General features: G+C 44.3%; 1 pseudogene; it reads right to left on the bottom strand.

Annotated features, from left to right (window-relative positions):
* LOC144685071 (uveal autoantigen with coiled-coil domains and ankyrin repeats-like) overlaps positions 1–23170 on the bottom strand; it is an 86649-nt pseudogene that overhangs the window by 60623 nt on the left and 2856 nt on the right.

Raw genomic sequence — 23170 nt, 5'->3', positions numbered from 1 at the left:
ATTCGGAATTACAATTAGCGTTACTTAATGCCATGCACTTCAAACATACAAACCTTTTCCTATCACAAACAAATAAATACAAAAAACTTTAGCAGTTGTGCACTATTTTTATTGATATGCCTTGACACCATTTCTAGGTTATCAGACAAACACAATGGCTGAAACATTATCGAGATCAAAATAAAAATATGCCTACTTCCACTGAAGTGTTTCATTGCATTTTAAAGTTGCACATGGAACTTATTGAAATTCATTAAGATTGTAGTCAGCTGACACAGAGCCACAAACTATTTGATCTTTATTGCGAAAAGGTTACAATCAAAATCATACATTTGTAAGAAATGCGTACATTCAGAGAAGGGAAGATTGGGCCCCCTACTGCAGTACATTGTGGAGGGCAGGATGGTGTCATTACAATAGCAGCATTCAGGTGCCAAGTCGATTGTCATAACTGTAGTCAGCAGGAGGTATTGCACTAAAATCAAAGATAATGGCTAAAATGTCAGGTCCCCCACAGTCTTTGCAATAGCAATGCTTAGATATGCAAATTGCATTTGTAAAACCTTCTGTGTTTTGATTTACCTACAGAGAAATATCTTTACAAGCCAATTTTTGTGGTAATCACCACTATCACAGACACAGTGATACATGAGCTGAATGAACTTAGGCATTTCTTTCAGAATGAGAATTTGTTTTGGTTTTCAAAACAGTTTTGAAGTTCAATAGTTCATATGGTTTCAAAGCCGGATTCTAAAGATTAGTGGCGAGCCTAAACCTAGTTTAATCACAACTGGTGTATGCGCACTGCTGCAACCGTGGCATAGAAAATGGATGTGTTATGTAATACCACTTCAACACTGTTCCTCAGGTTGTTCTCATGCACCATTTGACCACCAGGCAATATTGAAAGGTCTATCAATACAGCAGAAGAAGAGTTTTTTAACCTGTCATCAGTATGGCAGCAAAACCTGTAGTGAACAAGAGTGGTAAGGGATTTTTTTTTTCCCTTTATTCATCCACAGGATGTAGGTGTCACCTGCAAGACCAGCATTTTGGGCCCCTCCTTAATTAACTTCTTGAACACAAGAAGTATCTTGCTCAGCCATTTCAGAGGGAAGTTAAGAGTCAACCACATTGCTGTGGGTGTGGAATCACATGTAGGCCAAACTAGGCAAGGATGACGGGTTTCCTTCCCTCAAAGGATACCAATGATTTTATGGCAATCCGATAGTTTCATGGTTATCAATACTGATACCAGGCCTTCACCTCAGATTTATTTATTTAATCAATTGAATTTAAATTCCCGAGCAGCCATGGTGGGATTTTATGTCTTTAGATTATTAGTACAGAGGCGGAATCATCCCAGGTTTACATTAAGTATGGTAACGGGCATGAAAAAAGTTGTTTTATCCACCGGTTGCAATATGGGTTTTTGCGCCTTATCGTCCCATTCCCATCTCATTAATTATACAGCCACAGGAAATATGCCATCTCAGTGGCAGGCGGCCTCCAATTTGCCCGCCATGCTGTACCTCGCCGCTTCCTCACACAGGGCACTATGTTTAAACTGCAGCCATGCGCACACTTCTCAATGCTTGCAGCCCAGGACTGCTCTGCTGAAGATATGGCCCCAAAACCAAAAAGAGTGCAGCCCCCTGATTCAGTGGCGCATCCCTGGGATGCCTTCTGGACACCATGGAAGCCCACCACAATGTCCTTTACCCCACCTCTGGCCACAGGAGGCCCATCAGTCTCACTACTCCAGCTTGGGAGGCAGTGGCAGAGATGGTCAGTGCCAATGCTGCACATAAGAGGTCGGTCATGTAGTACAGAAAATGGATGAATGATCTCATCTGTGCCGCCAGGGTAAGGCAACTATCTATCTCATCACTCCAAACTCACAAGGCCATCACGCATTCGCTGGCATCTCATTCACTGCCAGCTCAAGGGACATCATCACTCACTCTCTCATACACACCCTCACATTTCCATCTGGCCTCATCTCCCCTGGAGACTGCCTCCTCAGCCCTCACCACCTTGAGGCCACTTGCACAGATCAACATGCGCCCTCACACATTCCCAGGGATACCCCACTTCCCGAGTACAGTCCAAGCCCTGCAGCCTCTTCCCTTGCCCGAAGCCACCTCCCCCAACTTCCCAAACAAGCCCTAGCCCTGCAGCCGTTGAAAAGCCTTATGTCTGGTCTGGTGGGCAGACACCTGCCCGTGAGCCCCCCTAAAAGTGATGTGGTGCTGTCTGTGAAGCCTGGCGCTGATGACTGTGAGGGCTGCCCAAAGCACAGTAAGCAAACAAACCTCAAAGTCCTGAGCAAAGTGCAGCTTACCGGGTGCACATTTCTTATGTACAGTTGTGAAGCACGTCAGTGTGGTGCCTGGATGATCCAGTGTGGGGAGATGATTCAGACAAGCAGGGCTTATAGTGAGATGCTGAAGTATTGAAATTAGGTTCCCGACGTACGGCAGCCAGAAACGCAGCCCGCCATTGACAGTGGAGCGGACGATCGCAAACTGGTTTCACGATGGCGTGAAACAAATTTTTGGCTTTCTTGCCACATTGTGCCCCTCTTGCCTGCCATGATGCCCGACGCCAATGTTTCTGAATTATTACCCACTAATATAACCATATACTACCCATGAACCTGTGTGCTGGTATGTGAAATTATCCATCATATGCATTTTTGTCAACAGGTCCTGGACTTGTATTTCGGCTGCCAGCTTTGATGGTATAGCAAAAGGTTATAAATGAACTTTTTTTCTTTGTGCCTTTAAAGTATTCAAGATTTAGAAGGGTTCTGGCAAAAATCAATTCAGGCAAATAATCCACTAAGTGAGATGTTCAACTAATGGCAACCACAAGCTAAAAAAATGAGGGAACTCAGAATAAAAAGTGAATTCAGGAGAAACTTTTGCAAAACATTGTTAATTGACTTTTTGGAATGTAATATTTGGAAGGCTGGTGAAATATTCAATATAAGTGGATACAAGAGACAATTCAATGTGTTTTTGGAGAATGATGAGATTGAGGAATATGGTGAAATCCTGGGTAGGCAGGACTGAGCTATCAAAATCGAAGGGCTTGTTCTTCCAAGTTGACCTTTCCTGTCCTAAATGTAGAGTCTTTCAGCTCCCTGGGTCATTTTATGGTGTAATTGAAAGAAAATAACAGTGCATTGACAATAAAGCTCTGCCCAATAAAATGCCCATTAACTGGCACACTAAACTACACTTGAGAACATTCAGTTCAGAACAAAACAATCAGAAATGCTGCCTCTGATCACCCCATTCCCAACAATCAAGTACTAGACAGATCCAAATTATCAGTTTGGTGATTGTGTTTTGAGTCTCTTAGGGCAGCAAAAGGTTGACCCAACAAAGCTTTATGCCAGTATTATTTTTAGACATAAAAACTGTGTCAAGATTACATATCCATGTAATTTTACCCACCAAAAAACTCTTCAACCTACATTATTAAGATAAATTCCTTCCGCCTGGCAAATTTAATATTAATTTTGGAGAGTTGTGAGCTGTTGGGACTTGCCTCTGACTATTTACACCATTCAACCTTAAATTAGTTTCTTCTCAACCAGTTTAAAAGAGGCATTGGGACTTGGGAGTGTTAACTCAGAACTAAGATTGGGATAAATAACAGTAAAGTTTTCACAAGGGATTTATTGTGATTCAGCTATAAATTCACAAATAACATGTTCTTACAGCTGCAGCATTAAACATGCTCTCTGGAGGTGTGAGGGACTGGCTGACATTAATGTCTAACCAGATGTTCAGCTCAGCCTCTCAAACACCTGGGACACAAACTATTGAGTAGTGCTTAAAACACCAAAAAAGACACACTGTGTGAAAATTCCTGTGAAGATCTCGTAAGTCATTCCATCGTCTAAAGACACCTATTTTTGCCTGTGTACTAATCTAATGAAAAAGTAGGACTGAATAGCAAATGGTCTTCCCTGCCATCTACTCATATCTACTTCTTCACTATAAAGGAAGTGGAGTAAAAAATAGCCTCAAATCCCTTGACTTTAATTTTCATACTTTACACAAGGAGCCCAATTTTGTTAAGTTTGGCAGGGCTTCAATGAAGAACAGAAAACAGTACCAGAAACTTGTATTCCTGTGGCACTCCTTTAATCTCTTGAGGTATTTCACAAATAAAGTTGAAGGAATTGACTGTAATCCATTGAATAAATTATTAAGAATGGCAACTGAAGGCTTGGTTGAAAAAAAAAGGCTTTGAGAAGATTTTTAGAATTGCGGAGAGAAGTGAAAATGTGGAGAAGTTAATGGAAGGAGCTTCAGAGAGCAGCACTGAGCATTATATTGGCCAAAGGCTCTGTCAGCAATAGTAGAACAAAGGCAGAGGTGAGAGGTAGAACTGGGTGTCATCAATACATTTTATATATAGTATATATATATGAAAGAGAGAGAGACCAACTTCAAGGGCAGAATTTTGCCGTCGGTGAGCATGGGGCGGGGCCCGCTCGCCGACATGTAAAATGACGCGGGATGACGTTGGGCGGAACCCCCGATGTCATCCTGCCCCATTTAAATTTTCAGGAAGGCGGGGGCACAGCAAAATCAGCTGTGGGCCCACTGACCTGTCAATGGCCAATTGGGGCCATTGACAGGATCATTTAAACAATTAAAGGACCTGCCCGTCCAACCTTAAGGTTGGCAGGTCAGCCAGGAACTCCGATGGCAAATAGGGAAAACATGAAATCTCATCCACCGGCGGGATGAGGTTTCATGCAGGGTTTTAAAAAGTTTAATAAAGTTATAGTGTAAATTATGAACATGTGACATTGTCACATGAGGGGGACATGTTAGGGAATTTTTTTTTCTATTTTTAATCTTTTTCAAAGTGGAAGCGATCTCCCTGAGGCTGCACTTTGCCTCAGGGAGACCTGCGCTCTTTCGTGCTCATGCGCGAAAGAGTGCACTCTTGCTTTTGGGGAATCCCCCGCCTGCACTGAAAGCGCATAGCGTTCCCACTGGACGTCACGCTGGGTGGGCCTTAATTGGCCCGCCCACGTAAAATGGCAGTGGGGCCCGCTTCTCCGGTGGGGATCGGCTCCCCACCCGCCGGAGATTGGGTCAGGCCCGCCCAACAGGCAGAAAATTCTGCCTCATGTGTTCAGATGAGGTCTCGCGGGGCATAGTTTGTGAGTACACGGAGGAAACTGGGAATAGGTGCTTCGAGAATTCTTGAGTTCTAATAGATGGGGAGAGAAGAAAATGTTGGAAATGTGTTCTCTGTAGTCAGGAACTGTACAAGGAGCTGAACAGTGAAGGAGGATGGTGTACAGAGGTAGACATTAGGTAGAAAGAGGTTTCTACCTCTCTCCAGTCCGGGAGAAGAGTGATATTGGACTCAAAACATTAACCTTGCTTCTCTCTCCACAGATGCTGTCAGGCCTACTGAGTTTTTCCAGCATTTTTTGTTTTTAATCCAAAATTTATGGGCTTGCAAGAGCAGACAGAATAAACAAATCAGGAACTGACCTGTAAATAGTTGATGATCCCTTTAATTAGCACTAATGGATGTTCCTTTATGTTGCTTAACCCAGATTCAGCTATGCAAGGGTAAGGGAGGGTGCAGCCTGGTGTTGCTCCAAAATGGTAATGTTGGTATCAAATCAACATTGCATGCTGATTGACGTCATGATCTGCTTGCCCTGCATACTTACAATGCAGGTTTTATACGCACACATTCATGCTTTTACCAAGGTGCCATCCGGTATACTTGACATCGGAAGTGGAACCTTTGGGCTCTCATAGCATCGGAAAAAATGGACACCACTGAGCCCAATTTATTCCCCATTATCTCTGCCTGAAAAGCACATGTTTAAACTAATCTATGTTCTAATAGTGTGAAAAAATTATCTGACTCCATCTTTTTTTCTTCTAGTGATAATATTGAGTATATGCCCCTTTCTGTGCTACCAAGCAGTGGAAATATCCTTTCACCATTTAGCCTTTTATTATTAAATTCCCCCTAACATCCTCTGTTCTACCTAACCATAAACTCATACATGATATAATCCTAGTGAAGCGTCAATGTACCTTTCCCATATTCTAAGGTCCTTCTTTATAATGGGGCCTCTTCACATTTCTCTGCCTATCTAGCAGCTAAGTGCTCAGTCCAAAAAATCCATGTCTATCTGCAAACTTGTGCATTCTTCCTCCGTTCATCGTGTGCCATAATTTGGTATCTTTAGCAAGCTGTGACATTGTTTCTCTTGCGCTTTATGGCAGTTTTGCCTCTATCAATTGATATATCTGATGCATCTGAAATTATATCAGCCACATCTTTTTCATACGCTGCATTCATACAGATACTATAAGCGTGCTATTCTGTCCATTTATATCAGATATTTTATCACTAAATCAGATTTTGGGTCCTCTGTATCTATTGGATCTATATAGATGATGTTTGCTTCATAACTCTACTGTTCTAGCTGTTCTACCTAATGTACACACTCTAACAAAAACACAACTGACAGAAAATGTCTGTCAGCATTTTGGACATAATAATTTGTTCAAAGCTGAAAGGTACCAAGTGCTTTGTAAGATGCAAGAGAAAAATAAAGGAAAGGGGACAAAAAGGAACAACAGATACTTTGCTCACTAAGCACAGATTAATGACTTGAAAACAGCTCAGTAAAGAAGCTGAAAACTCGAATGATATAAAACAGCACCAATCTTCACGAAGATTAAAAGTTCTACAGAAAATGTGAGAAATGAGGGAGATTAGGGTAAAAGATAAAAGATGAATAAGGTCCTGTCTGTTCCCTTGTTAACTGATTCCACCCAAGTTTCTTAAGAGGAAAGACCGACTAATGTTTGTGGACGGTAAGACTAATGCATCTTCTGTTTTAACTTACATCTGTTGACAGAACCAGCTGTGTATTTCAAGCGTTTTCAGTTTCTTTGCTTTTTATCTCTGCCACTTGGAGTCTGAGATTTAGGGATGATTTTCACAGAGTTGGAGAGACTTGACGGACCTTTAAAACTGGTGGGCAGGACCCAATTCTGGGATTCCAGCCCACATTCCCAGTACCCTCAATTTTCACTAACAATGGAGAAGGGAGCGGGCAAGGGGCCCGCACCCTGCATTCGCAACCCGGCCAGCTCCCCTGCGGAGTTCGGATCTCCTAGCCACCTCACCCCCCCCTCCCCCCCCCACCCCCCGCACTCCCCACACACCCAAAGCCCCACAATCTTTGTGAAACCAGGCCAGCTTCTCAAGGACTCATGATACACGGCCCCTCAGTGGAGTCGTGCATCATAGTCTGGATATGGGAACCTTTTGAAAGACAGACAATAACCATCTCCAACAAGGGAGAATCCAACCATCTCTCCATGACATTCAATGGCATTACCATCGCTGAAGCCCCCACTATCAACATCCTGGGTGTTGCTATTAACCAGAAACTGAACCGGGCTAGCCACATCAATACTGTGGCTACAAGAGCAGGTCAGAGGCTAGGAATCCTGTGGAAAGTAACTCACCTCCTGACTCCCCAAAGCCTGTCTACCATCTATCCACAAGGCACAAGTCAAGAGTGTGATGAAATACTCTCCACTTGCCTGGATGAGTGCAGTTCAAAAAGCTTGACACCATCAGGACAAAGCAGCTCACTTGATTGGCACCTCATCCACAAACATTCACTCCCTCACCATCGATGCACAATGGCAGCAGTGTGTACCATCTACAAGATGCACTGCAGGAACTCACTAAGGTTCCTTAGGCAGCACCTTCCAAACCCATGACCACTACTATCTAGAAGGGCAAGGGCAGCAGACACATGGAAACACCACCACATGGAAGTTCCCCTCCAAGTCACTCACCATCCTGACTTGGAAATATATCACTGTTTCTTCACTGTTGCTGGGTCAAAATTCCGGAGCTCCTTCCCTAACAGCACTGTGGGTGCACATACACCACATGAACTGCAGCAGTTCAAGATGGTAGCTCACCACCACCTTCTCAAGGGCAATTAGGAATGGAAAATAAATGTTGGCAAAGCCAGTGACGCCCACATGAATGAATAAAAAACTTCAAAGAAAAAGGGCTTACCCATGCCCGGTTTGCCAACTCATGCCCCAACCCACTCGCAATGCCCCTCATACCCTCCATTCCAACTCATGCCCTCACTGTTCCCCAATGGCCCCTCATCCCAAGTGGCAGAGATAAAAAGCAAAGAAATTGAAAATGCTTGTAGTTACGCATGGTTAATGGGCAAGGAAGTGCTATGAGTTGAAATGGTGGGTATGCAGGGCCACTGGTGGGGGGTTGAGTAACTGCATGGGTTGAAATGGAAGGTATGAGGAGCCGTTGGGGCTGAGTGGGGGTATGGATTGGCGTGGCGGGCATGAAGGGGGCCATTGGAGATGGCAGGGGCATGAGGTGGCATGGATGGAGAATGGGGAGTGGGTGGATGGTGAAGGGATGTAAGGGGTGAGGGCTATAAGCTTCATATTTAACAAGACAAACGGAATGAAGTCCCAGAGAACTGAGGCGGACATTATAACCAGTCTGCCTCGGCATTCAGCAGCCCCAAGGGCCGCCTCCATTATGCATTTGGGAGCGACAGGCCTGACTCCAGTGCGCACCCACCTCTCTGACTGAAATTCGCACAATTCAAGGACCTTTCTCCCAAGGTAGGCGCGCCAAGCCTGGAAAGTTACTGACACCCGCTACCCACCTCTAAGATGAAAATCCAGCCCTTAGCAACAGTTTTATATGAGTTTAATATTACTTTATATTAATCTAAAGATACACCTTACATTTCTATAGCGGGCAGAATTTTGCCCTTGTTGGGCGGGTGGGCCCCACCGGCTTGGTGGCAAGCGGGCAGCCAATAGCTGCTGCCGAAACGGGCCCCGCCGCCATTTTAAGTGGGCTGGTCTGCCGCCCAACGGGAAGCGCTATGCACTTCCTGTGTGGGCAGGGGCGGGGGGTTCCCCAACTGCCAGGGTGCGCTCTTTCGCGCATGCGCACGAAAGAGTGCACATTTCCCTGAGACTAAGTGCTGTCTCAGGGAGAACGCTGACAGTGTTTGAAACTTTAAAAATAGAAAAATAAAAAAAATTATTAACCTGTCCCCCTCATGTGACAATGTCACACGAGATGGGACATGTTAATAAATATCACATAAACCTTATTAAAGGGCAGAATTTTACAGCCCGTTTCGGCGGGGACGGGGCCGTAAAATGCAACGGGCCATTATAAATGCCATTGACGACAGCGGGAACGTAAAATCCCGCTGTCGGGAAATTCTGCAGTTTTTTAAAACCGACATGAAACCTCATCCCACCAGTGGATGAGGTTTCATGTTTTTTCAGAAGCCCGCTGGGGCTCCTGGCCTGCCCGCCAACCTTAATTGCCTTAATTATCCTGTCAATGGCCTCAATTGGTCATTGACAGATCGGCGGGCGGACAGCTGATCGCGCTGTCCCCCTGCCTCCCTGACTATTTAAAAGGGGCGGGATCCTGCATCATTTTCACGTCGGAAAAATTCTGCCCAGTACCTTAACATAAAGGACAATATCTCAAAATACATACCAAAATGATAACAGCTGGACAGAGAGAAAGATAAAAGGAATGGGATAAGTGCAGGACAAAAACATCATCAAAAAATGGATCTTGAACATAAGTGGTAAAGTGAAGCAGTTTTGGGACAGAATTCCAGATGTAAGAGAGAATTTTAACTCCTGGACAGGAAACTGGCAGGCTGCATAGGCCACTGGTCTTTCAGCTGCAATGGGATACCCAGTCCATTTTAACCGGTCCCTTTAATATCCCACTGCCTGCCAGAAACGGTGAAGAGAGGTAGCTGACAGCCTTTGGGCATATGAAGATTAATCATTCCAAGAAGCAGGTTAAGTAAGATAAGGGTAGGTGCGGGCAGGAGGGTGATTTGAGGTGAGAAGGAAAGTCTGGGGCAGCAGTGCCTCAAACCTCCTTTGTGGGGCCTGGAAAGCCAAGTTAAGCATCGATCTATTGGGCCTTCTACTAATTGTCTAGCAGGTTTTATAGGCTTTGATTTATGGATCTAGTCCTACAGTTCCAGCTTTGATACATTAACACTTATTTTGTAAGACCCATTTATTCAATGTTTAGTAGTTGATTCAGTATTTATTTGAACTCTTCAAACCCCAACTACTTGCACAGAGTCACATTTGGGCCAATTTTATTTCAAACCTGACTGAGCCCCAATATGTCTTCATCCAACCTTCATTGCTGGGTATCCATGTGCTCATCTCGGTTGACTAAAAAGCTCTTTATTCTGAAAAAAACGTTGTATTGACATTCTTTGTTAATTGACTTTGGTTTCAAAACAGAAAAGAACTATTTTAAATAACTCCCAGAAAGTTTTCAGGCTCAAGGTCTTATATTTCTGAAAGTGCACAAAGTAAATAAGAACATTCTTTAAGCAGCAACCAGTCCCAAAACTGTGTTTTATGATGATGTCAAGTGAGGAGTGCATCTGAGGACTGGTTGGTACAATAAGTTGGATAATGTCTTTTCAAACTTGGGGTCTTGTTTCAACTTCCATTCTAATGACAGGATGTACCCCTGTTAGATGTGAACACCTTTAGTGAAATGTGTATGAGCTAAAGTTCAAGGCATATAGCACAAAACTGCCTATAATTTGGAATTAATTTGCACTAGATTATTAACATTACTAAAGAATTTACTAGAATAGGTGGTATGGGAAATAGAAATGTTACAGTTGAACGGAATGGGATTGTTAGCTCAGGGTACATAGGATTACAAGAAATAGGAACAGGAGTAGGCCATTTGGGCCCTCGAGTCTGCTCTGCCATTCATCTAGATCATGACTGATCTGCTACCTCAATGCCATTTTCCTGCACTATTCCCCATATCCCTTGATACCTTTAATAGCTAAAAATCTGTCGAACTCTGGCTTGAATAGACTCAATAACAGAGCCTCCACAGCCCTCTGAGATAGAGAATTCCAAAGATTCGCCATCCTCTGAGTGAAGAAATTCCTGCTTATCTCAGTCCTAAATGGCCTGCCCCTTATTCTGAGACTTTTTCCTTGGATCCTCAGCCAGGGTAAAAAATCCTAGCTGCATCTAACCCTGTTGAGCCCTGTAAGAATTATGTATGCTTCAATGTGATCACCGTTCATTCTTCTAAACTCTAGAGAATATAGACCCAATCTCCTCAATCTCTCCTCATAGGACAAATAGTTGTAAATGGATTTTAACCAGCATCTTAACCAGTATCTGCTGATTTTTGTCATCCTCTAGTCTTGTTTGTCTGGTGTCTGTGTCTGTCATATCTGACTTCTGATCTTTGTTCTGCTTTAGATATATAATCTGCTGCTACCATTGCTATCTCGCTATCCCTCTCCTTGGCTCTTTCCTTAATGATTTTTGTGCATGAAGCTCTGAATTCTGTCACTTGTGATGCTGGAAACTGATGTCTCCCTGTCTGTTTAATGATCTCTCCTTTTGTATCACAAGCTCCAACATTATTTATCCTTATTTCTGTGTACTTGGCTGATAAGCATTGGATCTGTGATGCCCACATCTCATAAATGAATTTTTAAGAATTACAGAGCGGCAGTTTATTGTTGATGAAGACTAGGGGCAGGATATTGCGCTCATCAGGAGGACGTGCACCCGACCTGAACAAGCGTAAAATGACACGCGGTGACATCAGGCCTGTGTGCCAATGTCTTCATGCACTTGCGCGATATTTCAGTCGGCGGGTGTGTGCAGGAGTCGGCAGCGCACCCGTTGACAATTAAGCAACCTATTAAAGCCCTTAATGAACTAATTGCTTGAAATTTTTCGCTGCCCATCCAACCGTTCCATTGGTGGGGGGCAAAAAGGCCAGACAGCCTTTGCATTTTTGGCAAAACTTTATCCACTGGTGGGATAAGGTTTTGACCAGAGTTTCAAATCTGTTTTTTTTTAGAATTTTCAAACTCATCTCTAACTTGTCCCTGCTCATGTGACAGAGTCACATGAGGGGACATGCTTTTAATATTTCTAATTTCTTTATTTTTTATTTTGAAAATCTTCAGCTTCCTGAGGCAGCTCTGCGCCTCAGCGAGCTTTTACTGTGCACACTCGTGTGCATGCATGAACTTCCGCGCTCACCCTCCTCCCCACCCGGCAGTGCTGAGCGCTGCAGCGCGCGATTTACACTCGCTGGCCGTTAATTGGCCAGCCAGCGTGAAATCGCGGTCGGGGCCCGATCGCGGGTGGCGGTCCGTTTTGCGGCCGCCCGTGCTCGCCCTCGTTGAGCCCGCCCAACAACCGGAAAATCCTGGCCTAGGTAAATGAAATTTGGGATTCAGTGACAGGAATGCTGGGAGTTAAGAACAAAACTTTTTAAAATCTTTCACGGCATGTGGGCATCGCTGGCTAGGCCAGCATTTTTATTGTCCATCCCCGATTGCTCTCGAGAAGTAGTGGTAGGCTGCCTTCTTGAACCACTGTAATCCATGTGGTGTAGGTACACCCACAGTGCTGTTAGGGAGGGAGTTCAGGATTTTGAAGGACAGTGAAGGAACGGTGATACATTTTTGTAGTAACTGAAGATATAGCCTCTCCTGTGACTATCAGGGGTCACCTGATGTTCTTGGAGGCTCCGACCAATGAACCCTAAGCATGGGTAATCGGGGGGGGGGGGCAGGGCTTCCTGATCTAGCATGTAGCACCTGAAAAGCTCTCTATAATAAAGTTTATCTGTTTCTTGTTGAAACCTGTCCAGCCCATCAAGCCATTACATTTGGTGACGAGGATAAAATAACTCTGATGCTGTCAAAGTGAGTACATCAAATCTTAAGAAAAAACAAAAGACTACTCAACAGTATTCACTGGAGTTTAGAAGAATGAGAAAGGATCTCATTGAAATGTATAACATTCTGGCAAGGCTGGACAGACTGGAGGAAGGGATGATGTTTCCTCTGGCTGGGAGGTCTAGAAAAAGGCATCACAATCTCAGAATACGGGGTAGGCCATGTAGGACTGAGATGAAGAGGGTGGTGAACCTATGGAATTCTCTGCCACAGAGGGCAGTGGAGGCCAAATCACCAAATATATTTAAGAAGGAAATAGATAGATTTCTAGACTCTAAAGGCATCAAGGGGTATGAGGAGAGAGCAGGAGTATGGTGTTGAGATAGAGGATCAGCCATGATCATACTGGATGGCGGAACAGGCTTGAAGGGCCGAATGACCTACTTCTGCTTCTATGTTTCTATGCCGCTCTTCAGTAGAATCGATCTTTCAAATGTGACTATGGAAGACTGGAGCCAGTATGTAGAGCATCTTGGTTTTTATTTCATAGCGAATGAAATTACCGTGGAGGAAAAGCAGAAAGCAATCCTCTTGAGTGTATGTGGTAGCAAGACATACGATCTCATCCACCGCCTGACAGCCCCGAGCACCCCCAATTCTAAGTCCTTTAATGAATCAATGGGCCTCATTAAAGTGCATTTCCAACCGAAGCCGTCCACAATAATGCAGAGGTTCAAGTTTAATTCCAGCGTTAGGGCCCCAGGAGAGTTCATCGCAACCTATGTAGTGAAGCTGAAGCAGTTGAGAGAACAACTGCGACTTCGGGGACAGGCTCAATGATGTGCTGCGGGATCGATTACTTTGTGGAGTTCATGATGATGCCATTCAGCACCGTTTACTCGCAGAGGTCAACATCGATTTGAAGCGCACCCTGGAAATACCCTTTGCCATGGAGAGTGCTGTGAGAGACTCATAGGCTTTGCAATGCATACAACATGGCACTATTCTCCATGTGGGGTAGGAACCTACCACCGAGTGTGGCGTGAAAACCAGAGCCACAGCAGCGAAGTGAGAGGCAATGTCTGCTGTGAGCATGAAAAGGCCTAGTAGAAGCATTTCAGCAGCAACTTCAAGGTTAATTTGTTATAGATGTGGGGGTGACCATAGGCCGGACACCTGCAGATTCAAGGAGGCAGAATGCCATTACTGCCAGAAGAAAGATCATGTAGTGAGGCAATGCAGGGCGAAGTCAAAACAGACCATAAAGCAGCAAACCAACATAGTTGGTTTGAAAAATACAGAGGAACCTGAAGCTGCTGATACCGACATCTATTCTCTATATAATGTCACCGCTGCAAAAACCGAACCAGTCACTGTCACAATCCAGGTTAATGGGAAGCCACTAATAATGGAGGTGGATGTGGGAGCCTCATCCACAGTGGTGGGAGAACACAGATTTAAATATCTAAATGAAGGTACCCAGCCACTGAATCTGGAGCAAACAACTGTTAAATTGAAGACATACACTAGAGAGTCTATACTGGTAAAGGACATCACCGCAGTACCAGTGTCTTATAGGCAACAGACAGCTCAGCTTCCAGTGATAATAGTGACAGGAGAAGGACCTAGTCTTCTGGGCAGAGACTGGTTCATAAAATCCAGCTCATATGGTCTGAAATATTTCACCTGAAAACAGGAGGATTTCCTGAACTGCTAAGGAAATACAACAGTGTATTTCGGGATGAGTTAGGAGAATTGAAGGACCTTCACATGCTGCAAGGATCCTTCAGGTCAGAGTTGGTTTCTCTGGAAAATCATGAAGAGAAACAAAATGAATTTACTGCCACTCTGAACAAACTGAAGAAACAGTCGGCAGAGAAGACTCAACAATGTTCAATATTCCAGGAGGAAGCCAAGAGATACAAGAAAGAGACTGAAAAGCTGAAGGATCAACTGAATGAAACAGAAGAGGCATTAGAAGGAAAAGTCGTAGAACTTTCCAAGATGTGAGTGGATAATGAAGCCATGGGTAGCTCAACTACCGATCTGAACCAAGTTAAAATTTCACCAGAAGAAATTTGGTTGATGGTGAGATCAAAATGAAGGACAAGGTAAAATTCTATGGCAAACAGAAAAAGAAAATACAGAAATCAGATTGGAAAAGAATAACTTGAAACTAGTGCTCAAGGAGCTAGAATGAAGAGCATTGGATGCTGCAAACATACCATAAACCATTAATGGGTTTATTCAGTGAGGATAAGGCCATTCCACCAATAGCCTCAGCAAGAATTCAACATTGGGTTTTGAGATTATCTCCGTATGAGTATACCTTTATGTACCGTCCTGGCTTACAAATTGTAAATGTGGATGCATTCAGTCATCTCTCATTACCAGATAGCATTGTACATGCTCGAGTGCACAAGAAGTGGTGCTTGAAAAGTTTCTTAGATTCTTTGCCTATGTGTGTGAAGCAAATTGGAAATTGGACGAACAGGAATCCAATTTTGTCGAAAGTCAGAGACCTTGTTCTGTAAGAGTGGTCAAATTTACCTGTATCTGAAGAGATGAGACCATTCCATGCCTGAATAACAGAGTTAAGTTATCAAGATGGAATTTTGTTGTGGGGGTCAAGAGTTATCACCCCATCGCAAGGAAGAGGTCCACTCTTGACAGAGCTTCACAGTGCGCATCCAGGATGAAAATGCTTGCATGAAGCTATGTCTGGTGGGCAGGCATTGACAGTGATATTGAAAGCATGGTCAAGCACTGTCTCCATTGTCAGCAACAACAGAAGTTGCCTGTTTCAGCTCCATTGCATCCATGGCAGTGACCTGGTTGACCCTGGGTTAGTCTACATATTGATTATGTAGGACCATTCTTTGGTACCATGTTTTTGTTGATCGTAGATGCACATTCTAATTGGATGGATGTGTATGAAGTCCGATCACCGACATTGAGCGCAACTATTGAAAAGCTGCGTCATTGTTTTAGTATACATGGCCTACTGGAAATCATCGTTTCTGATAACAGTACAGTCTTTACCAGCACAGAGTTTCAGAGATTCAGGAATTTAATTGGAATCAGACATATTAAAACAGCCCCATAACATCCCTCATCAAATGGTTTCGCTGAGACAGCTGTGCAAACTTTCAAATCTAGAATGAAGAGGTTATCAGAAGGTATCTAGAAACTCGACTTTCCCACTTTCTTCTCAGTTATTGTACAATGCCTCATTCAACTACGGCTTCAACACCTTCTGAATTATTGATAAAACGCTGCCTATGTGCAAGGTTAAGCCTGGTATTTCCAAACTTAGAGGGAAGGTAGAGAGGAATCAGAGTAATCAAAATTTGAATCATGATATTTATAGCAAAGCTCATACATTGACTGTAGGAGACACAGTGATGTGTGGAATTTTGGAAGTGGACCTTGTTGGGTTCCTGGAACCATTGTCTCAGAGACTGGTCCCTTATCCTTCCAGGTGGAAGTGGAAGACAGAATTGTTTGAAAACACGCGGACCATATATGTGATAGAGAGACGTTCCAACAAGCAACTATTCCACCTGTGATTAACATCGAACTATCAATCCCTGAGGTGACATATCAACCTAGAATTGACATGGTCGGTGTCTCTGTAGCAATGCCTAGCCCTGAACTGTCACTTTCTAACGTATCTCGTGGTGCAGTTCATGATCATGTTGATCCTGTGGAAGAACCTCAAGTGGTAGAGCTACACCACTCTAACTGAATAAGGAAAGCACCTCAGAGACTTAATCTTTAATCATCTGCGTTGTATATATGTACATGTTGTTGGATATTCAAATGCTCTCTTTAAACAAAAACTTTAAAAAAAACTAAAGGGGGAGGAAATGTAGTAACTGAAGGTATAGCCTCTCTTGCTGTCTATCAGGGGTCACGTGATGTCCTTGGAGACTTCAACCAATGAGCCCTAAGCGTGGGTAATCCAGGAGGGCGGAGCTTCCTGACGAGGGTTCTGATCGAGCATGTAGCATCTGAAGAGCTCTGTAATAAAGTTAATCTGTTTCTTGTTGAAACCCCTCTGGTCTGTCAAGCCAATACAATTTCCAAGTCAGGATGCTATGTCTTGTACGGGAACTTACATGTGGGGTTGGTGTTCTCATGCATCTGTTGCCCTTGTCCTTCTAGGCAGAGGAAGAAATGGTTAATTGTGGTATAGTTAAAGTTATAAAGATCAGGAATGATGCTGGCAAGGTCAGATCTATTATCTATCCCTAGTTGTTCTGAAAAGATGGCGATTGGCCTTCTCCTTAAACTGCTGCTGTTCTTGTAGTGGTGGTACCCTCATAATGGTTTTAGGTAACAAATTCTAGGATATTGACCTAGCAATGATGAAGGAACAGTGATATCCATTCCAGTCACTTGGAGGGGAACTTACTTTCATGACCTGCTACTTTTGTCCTTCTCAGTGTGAAATATTGCAGTGCAGGCAAATTCTATTAGAGTGACCTTAATGGGTTGCTGCATCCTATAGGTATCAAAACTGCAGTCACCATACATTGATGGTGCGTATCGAGTCCAATGGTAGGTACTCATCAAGCTGGTCTGGATGATGTCAAGCTTCTCAAATGTTGTTTAGTCAGCATCCATCCAGGTGAGTGGTGAGTATTTCATCACACTCCTGACTAGAATCTCATAGGTGGTGTTAAAACTTTGAGTTGTCAGATGATAAGTCAGTCGATGCATTACACCAGGGGCAGAATTTTACATTCCCCGCCATCAGAGTTTAAGGCGGAGGGGGTGGTGGTAGCTGTAAAATTCTTCAGATAGCCTTCCCACTGGGCTCTTGCTCACCCCGACCTCGCTGCAATTTTACCGTGGGACGGATGAGGCCTACGCCACACCCCCCGCTACCCCAACCACCCTTACCCCAACTGAGGCCCTTATGTGGCCAATTAAAGACCACTTAAGGCCATTTCCCATTCAACCTCAATTTTCATGCTGGCAGGAGGAGTTCAGGGGCAGGCAGGGAGCCTGAAAAGTGATCCCGCTCAGGAGTCAGGAGGAAAGGGGGCGGGGGGGTTGCCTCCATCAATGGCCTCCTTTTAACAGCGGGTGCCCACTCCAAAATGTCTGGCAAAATGTCTGGCCACTGCAGGTGCTTCCTCTCGCTCTCTCCCAGCCTCTCCCCTGACACCCCTACCCCCACTCTGCCACTGTACCCACCGGGTCATACCTCCCTTCCCCACCCTGAGGCCTCCAAACCTTTAACTGGTCCTGGACTCCCAGGATTTAGACTCTGGGGACTGCTTGCAGTTCCAGTCCTGGCCACTGTGACCTCTGGCACTGCCAGGATTAGAACTGCTAGCTAATCAGATTGGCTAGTAGCTCTCTGAGGTGGGACTTCCTCCTGAGTGAGGGGCATCCTGCCTGCATCGAATTAATGCTCATTGTGGTGGGCAATATTGGTGGCAATATGTTTGCCACCAACTCCTCAGATGGCTTGAAGGGAAACTCCAACATCTTAAAAATCCTGGCCCCAGACTTGGCTGCATCTAGTCACACCACTATTCTCAATCAGAATGGACATGGTTGGGTAACTCCCCCGCCATTCATACTTGGAGTTCACACTGCTGTAAGTGACGGGGAATGATTTTAGACACATCGTTTGTATTATACAACTATCCACTGCACCATTCTAGAGGAATAAACTAATTTGTAATGTGAAACTAACCTGCACTTACTGCATTCCCTTGGAAAAACCACCCTGCTTTTATCAAAAGGTGGTGTTTTAGTTTTAGTCATGCATTCTGTTTGCTGTAGTACGTACAGACTCTTTTAAATTCGAATCTGTAGGCCATTTGCTGTAGTGCACTGTTTAATTAAACTCTGTGTGCTGAGTGAATAGCCTGTTTGCTGTGAGTCCTGCCACCAAGTCCCTCCCAGCCTCCAACTCATCCGCTTATACAGTACAACTCATTGACTGACACAGTGGTGTCAATAGACAGACTGCTCAGGCTTTGCCTTGCTCCTGTAACTATGGTGTTGATTTGGTGATTCTATTTATATTCTGGATGAGGATGGTCCCAATGATTTGATGGTGGGGCAGTCAGCGATGGTGCTGTCTTTGAAGGTCAGGAGTAGATGGCTCGTCTTCCTTCTAGACATTATCTGGCATATATGTTACCGACACTTGTCAGATCAAACCTGGATGTTTTCTAGGTCTTGCTATAGGTTGGCATAGTTTATTCATTATCAGAAGAATTGGGACAGGAGCTGATTACTGTAGAATTGTCAATGAACAGTCTAACTACTGACCTTATGATGGAGGGAAGGCCATTGAAGAAGCAGATGAAGATTGTAGGGATCAGGACAGTTCCTTGATTAAAACCTGCAGTGATTTTCTATGGTTATAATTGGCCTCCAACAACCACAGCCATTGCTGATAAAAGAGGCATGAGTCAAAGCTTTGTATCTTACACTCATCAGGACAGATGCAAGAATGCCAAATTTCAAAGGGAGCAACAATTTATACTGAATGAGAAAGGCCTGCTGATTGGTTGGCGAGTTGACTCTGATTGGTCAAAGCTTTGCCAGGTAGAATGCACCAGGGTACTATTGTCCCTCACACTTTTGCTCAATTCAAAAAAGGCACAATGCCTGACATGTTCCTTTTCCCTGCAGAGGATAGGTCCCTCTATATGAATGAATGTAGCTTCTAGCAAACATAAGTGAGCCACATTGTGAGACTGATAATCTTAAAGTGGTTGTTAGTGTAATTCTCAGCACATTTGGGATTGCTTGTGGAGGAGTGGGAGATTCAGGAGCATGAAGTGGTCCTCCAATTTGGTTAAAGCCTGGAAAATTAGACAGAAAATAGGAAGAAGATTTGAGAAGTTGTTAGAAACTAATGCTGTTATAGGAGAGAACAGGCCAACATGGAAATAAGCAGAGGTTATGAAGGTAGTAAAGTATCCTTGGGTGAGGAAAGAAAGCTGGAGCCGAGAGATAGAACACCACAGGCTGAAAAAGATGAGGTTGGCAGGAGGGCAGGTGGGTGACTGAAAATAGGTACAAGACATGAAAGGGGATGTAAAGTTTTCAAAATATTTTTAATTAGCATTTTTATAGAGAAAAAACGTTTAGCAATCTCCTTCGGCGATTACTTTGCTACTCTATGCAGGAACTCCAACATCGCAGCAATCTCCTGTTAGCATTCAATATTCAGTACTGCCTATATCTGATTTTAAATTGTCCAGGGTAAACACTGTCTAATCTTAAGTTGTAACATTAAGTAAATACAATGCCATTTTTAGCTCAGATGGGTTTATGGGAAATACTTTGGAGGAGGAAAGAGGAGGTAAGTGGCAATGAGGTGGGAAGATTGCAAGAGAGGAGAGGAAGAAAAGTAGGACTAGAAAAGGAAAGGAGGGAGCAGGAAAATAAGGAGGATAGGATGGGAGGATGAGAAGGGAAAAAGAAGAGAAAGGAGCACAGCAAAGAAAAGGGGAAGATAAGAAATAGAGGGGATGAGGAGATCAAAAAAACATTCATTGGGGAAGGAAGAAAGTTCCTCAATAGATGGAGGAAAAGAGATGCTCTTCCCAGGACAGGTGAGGGGGTGGGGATGGAACAAATTTGGAGGGGCAAAATTTAGAACCTTGTTAATCTCAGGTTTCATGAACGTGTTGTTCAGTGGGGGTGGGGAGCAGTGGGCGGGGAGAGTGTCACTCCACCTCGACACTGCCAAGAAGAAGAGAATCCCATCCTTTATCTTATCACAGTATGCAAGAATCAAACCCAGGTCCCAATGGTGAAAGATATTACACTGACCCACATAACTTCCCAATTCCAAGTTGGTAATTTTTTAAAAATGAGGTGATATTTTGATCTCTGTAGAAGCCCCTTTCTCACAGCAACATGCAACACATTAACCTTGCATGCAGGTAAAAATGCTAATGAGGTATTTTTGACCCCAACTCCCCTTTCATCTTAAATGTAAATGGATAGTTCACAGCACAACTGTTTACAACCTGATACCTGTGAGACTTTTCTGGGACCTTGGGAGACTCAGAGTCCACCCATGGTAAATTCAGAAACCGTTGCCATTGTCTTCAAGCGTAAATACCTTGCACCTTCTTCTCAGCAAAACAATCTAAACCTTCCTTTGATACCTAACAATCAAAGCATCCAGGCTTACAGTCAGACTACAGAACAGGTCATATGACCCCCTCCATTTACCCTATTATAAAGTTCCAGTTCCAAAATATAATAATCTTACAAACCTCATAATTGTAATAATATATATAATTAAAATTTTATGATAATATCTTATTCAATGAATTTTATGGTTGGATATTTTATGTGTAAGTTGGGAAGAATACAATTTTACAATAGAACAAAGTCACTTTAGGTTAATGCTCCATGCATGCTTTATCATATTTACTGAAAACCCGGATGAAATTCCTCTCCCTGGCAACAGCCTGAGATTAAACCTGCCTGTTCGCAACCTTGGGGTGGGATTTTGTGGCCCCACCCACCACCGGGATGGTCCAGTCGAATGGGCTTTTGGCTGGGCTGCCATGTCTCCCGGCAGGTCCTGCCACAACTAGGCCAAAAAATCCCAGGCTCGGTGTCATATTTGACTCCAGGATGAGCTTCTGACCTCATGTTTATGTCATAATTAAGGCTGCCTATTTCCACCTCAAAACCCGATTTTGCCCCTGACTCAACTCACCTGCTGCTGAAACCCTCATTCATGCCTTTGTTACCTCTAGATTTGGCTATTCCAATAAGCTCCTGGTTGGTCTCCCACATTGTACCTTTGTAAACTTGAGGTCATCCAAATCTCTGCTGCCAATGTTTTAATTAACATCAAGGGGCAGTATCTTCCATTCTGGAGTATAAGTTGGGCGGTGGGAGTGGAAATGAGGGTGATTTCCACTCGAGGGGCTAGTCAGCTGGTCAGGTGCAACCTTGCACTGTTCAACTCATTACATATGCATTTTCAAGGAGCACGGTGAATCTTGTGTCAGGACTGGGCAGGAAGCCGCCATCCCCTCCATTAACTTATGGGATCAAAGGTCCTGGCACCATACTACAGATAACAGACCTACCACAGATAACAGAATGTTGCTGAGCAGACAATGAATGGGCCCATGGTTCAGCAAAGCTATCCTGCAGGTTTTCCTCCAGGCCATCCAGGAATGGCGTGAAGTGTTGTTTCCCAGGCGTGGCAGCGGGAGGCCCTCCTGTTTGATCATAGCAGCCTGGAGGTTAAAGATGCAGCGGAGGTTAGCACCCATGGGGCCCACAAAATAAGAGCCTTGCAGTGCAGGAAATGGATGAATGATTTGTCTTCACCAGGGAAAGTGGCACCATCCACTCACTGCGAAGTGACACTCATAGGGACATCAAGCAGTGTAAGTGTGTGAGTGCACAGGGATGTCAGACAGGATTTTGGGTTGCAGGACTCAGTAGCAGATGGGACATGTGCACTGAATGTGTGGCAGCCACTTCATGCTTTCAATGTTCTATCTGTTGCAGGACATCCTACTTGTTAATTACTTACTGGGGAGGGCTCAGGAGCTGGCATAGGCATGCAGGCTCCTAAACATCTCATACACCTAACGGGATGACAATCACACCTTCTGGCTGTTTGCAGGATAAGAATGCACACAACAGGAGGGAGTGGGCCAAGACCTGCGGTGGCCTTCTAGCTATTAGAATTCTAAGTACCTTCAAAGAGTAGGCCGCAGAAATAGCCAGGGAGGAGTGGGACCGTACCTGTGCAATAGGCTAGACAGGACTCCCCCAGCAAGCCAGTGAGGCACTTGACAGATATGCCGACAGAGTGAGACATAGGTAAGAGAGCCTGCTTAAGCATCCATTAAATATTTTTCTTCTCTTTTCCAGGTACCAGCAAAGAATGGAGAGCAGCCACAGCTCCATCTCCAAACCCACCTCTTAGGATGATGCCTCAGAATCCTCAGAGGATGCACTGTCACAGTATTCATCTGCATCTTTCACCAGCGCAGAGACATTCCCCATCAGTGGGTATACATTCTACAGTAGGCTCAGGGTCACAATCTGATGAGCGCCTCACAGGCACGGGTCCATTGCTGGCGGATGAAGTGACAGCCAAAGTCCCTGACACTTGGAGGACTGCTGGAGACCAGGCCTCTGCTGAGCTCCATGCAGATGATGAGCTTCTGGATTCAGCCATAAGAAACATGTTGGAGATGCAGAGACAGGCAGGGTAACATTGGGCAGAGGTGCTAGAGGCCTTGCGCAGACTAAACCAAAGGCTGGAGGTGTCCATCCACGTTCTGTCTGCTGTCGTGGCTCTGGCATTCGAGCACTTAGCTGCCTCCA

The sequence above is a fragment of the Cetorhinus maximus genome, chromosome 9, assembly GCF_964194155.1.
Source record: "Cetorhinus maximus chromosome 9, sCetMax3.hap1.1, whole genome shotgun sequence".
Lineage (NCBI taxonomy): Eukaryota > Metazoa > Chordata > Chondrichthyes > Lamniformes > Cetorhinidae > Cetorhinus > Cetorhinus maximus.
This window is presented reverse-complemented; position numbering and strand designations above follow the sequence as displayed.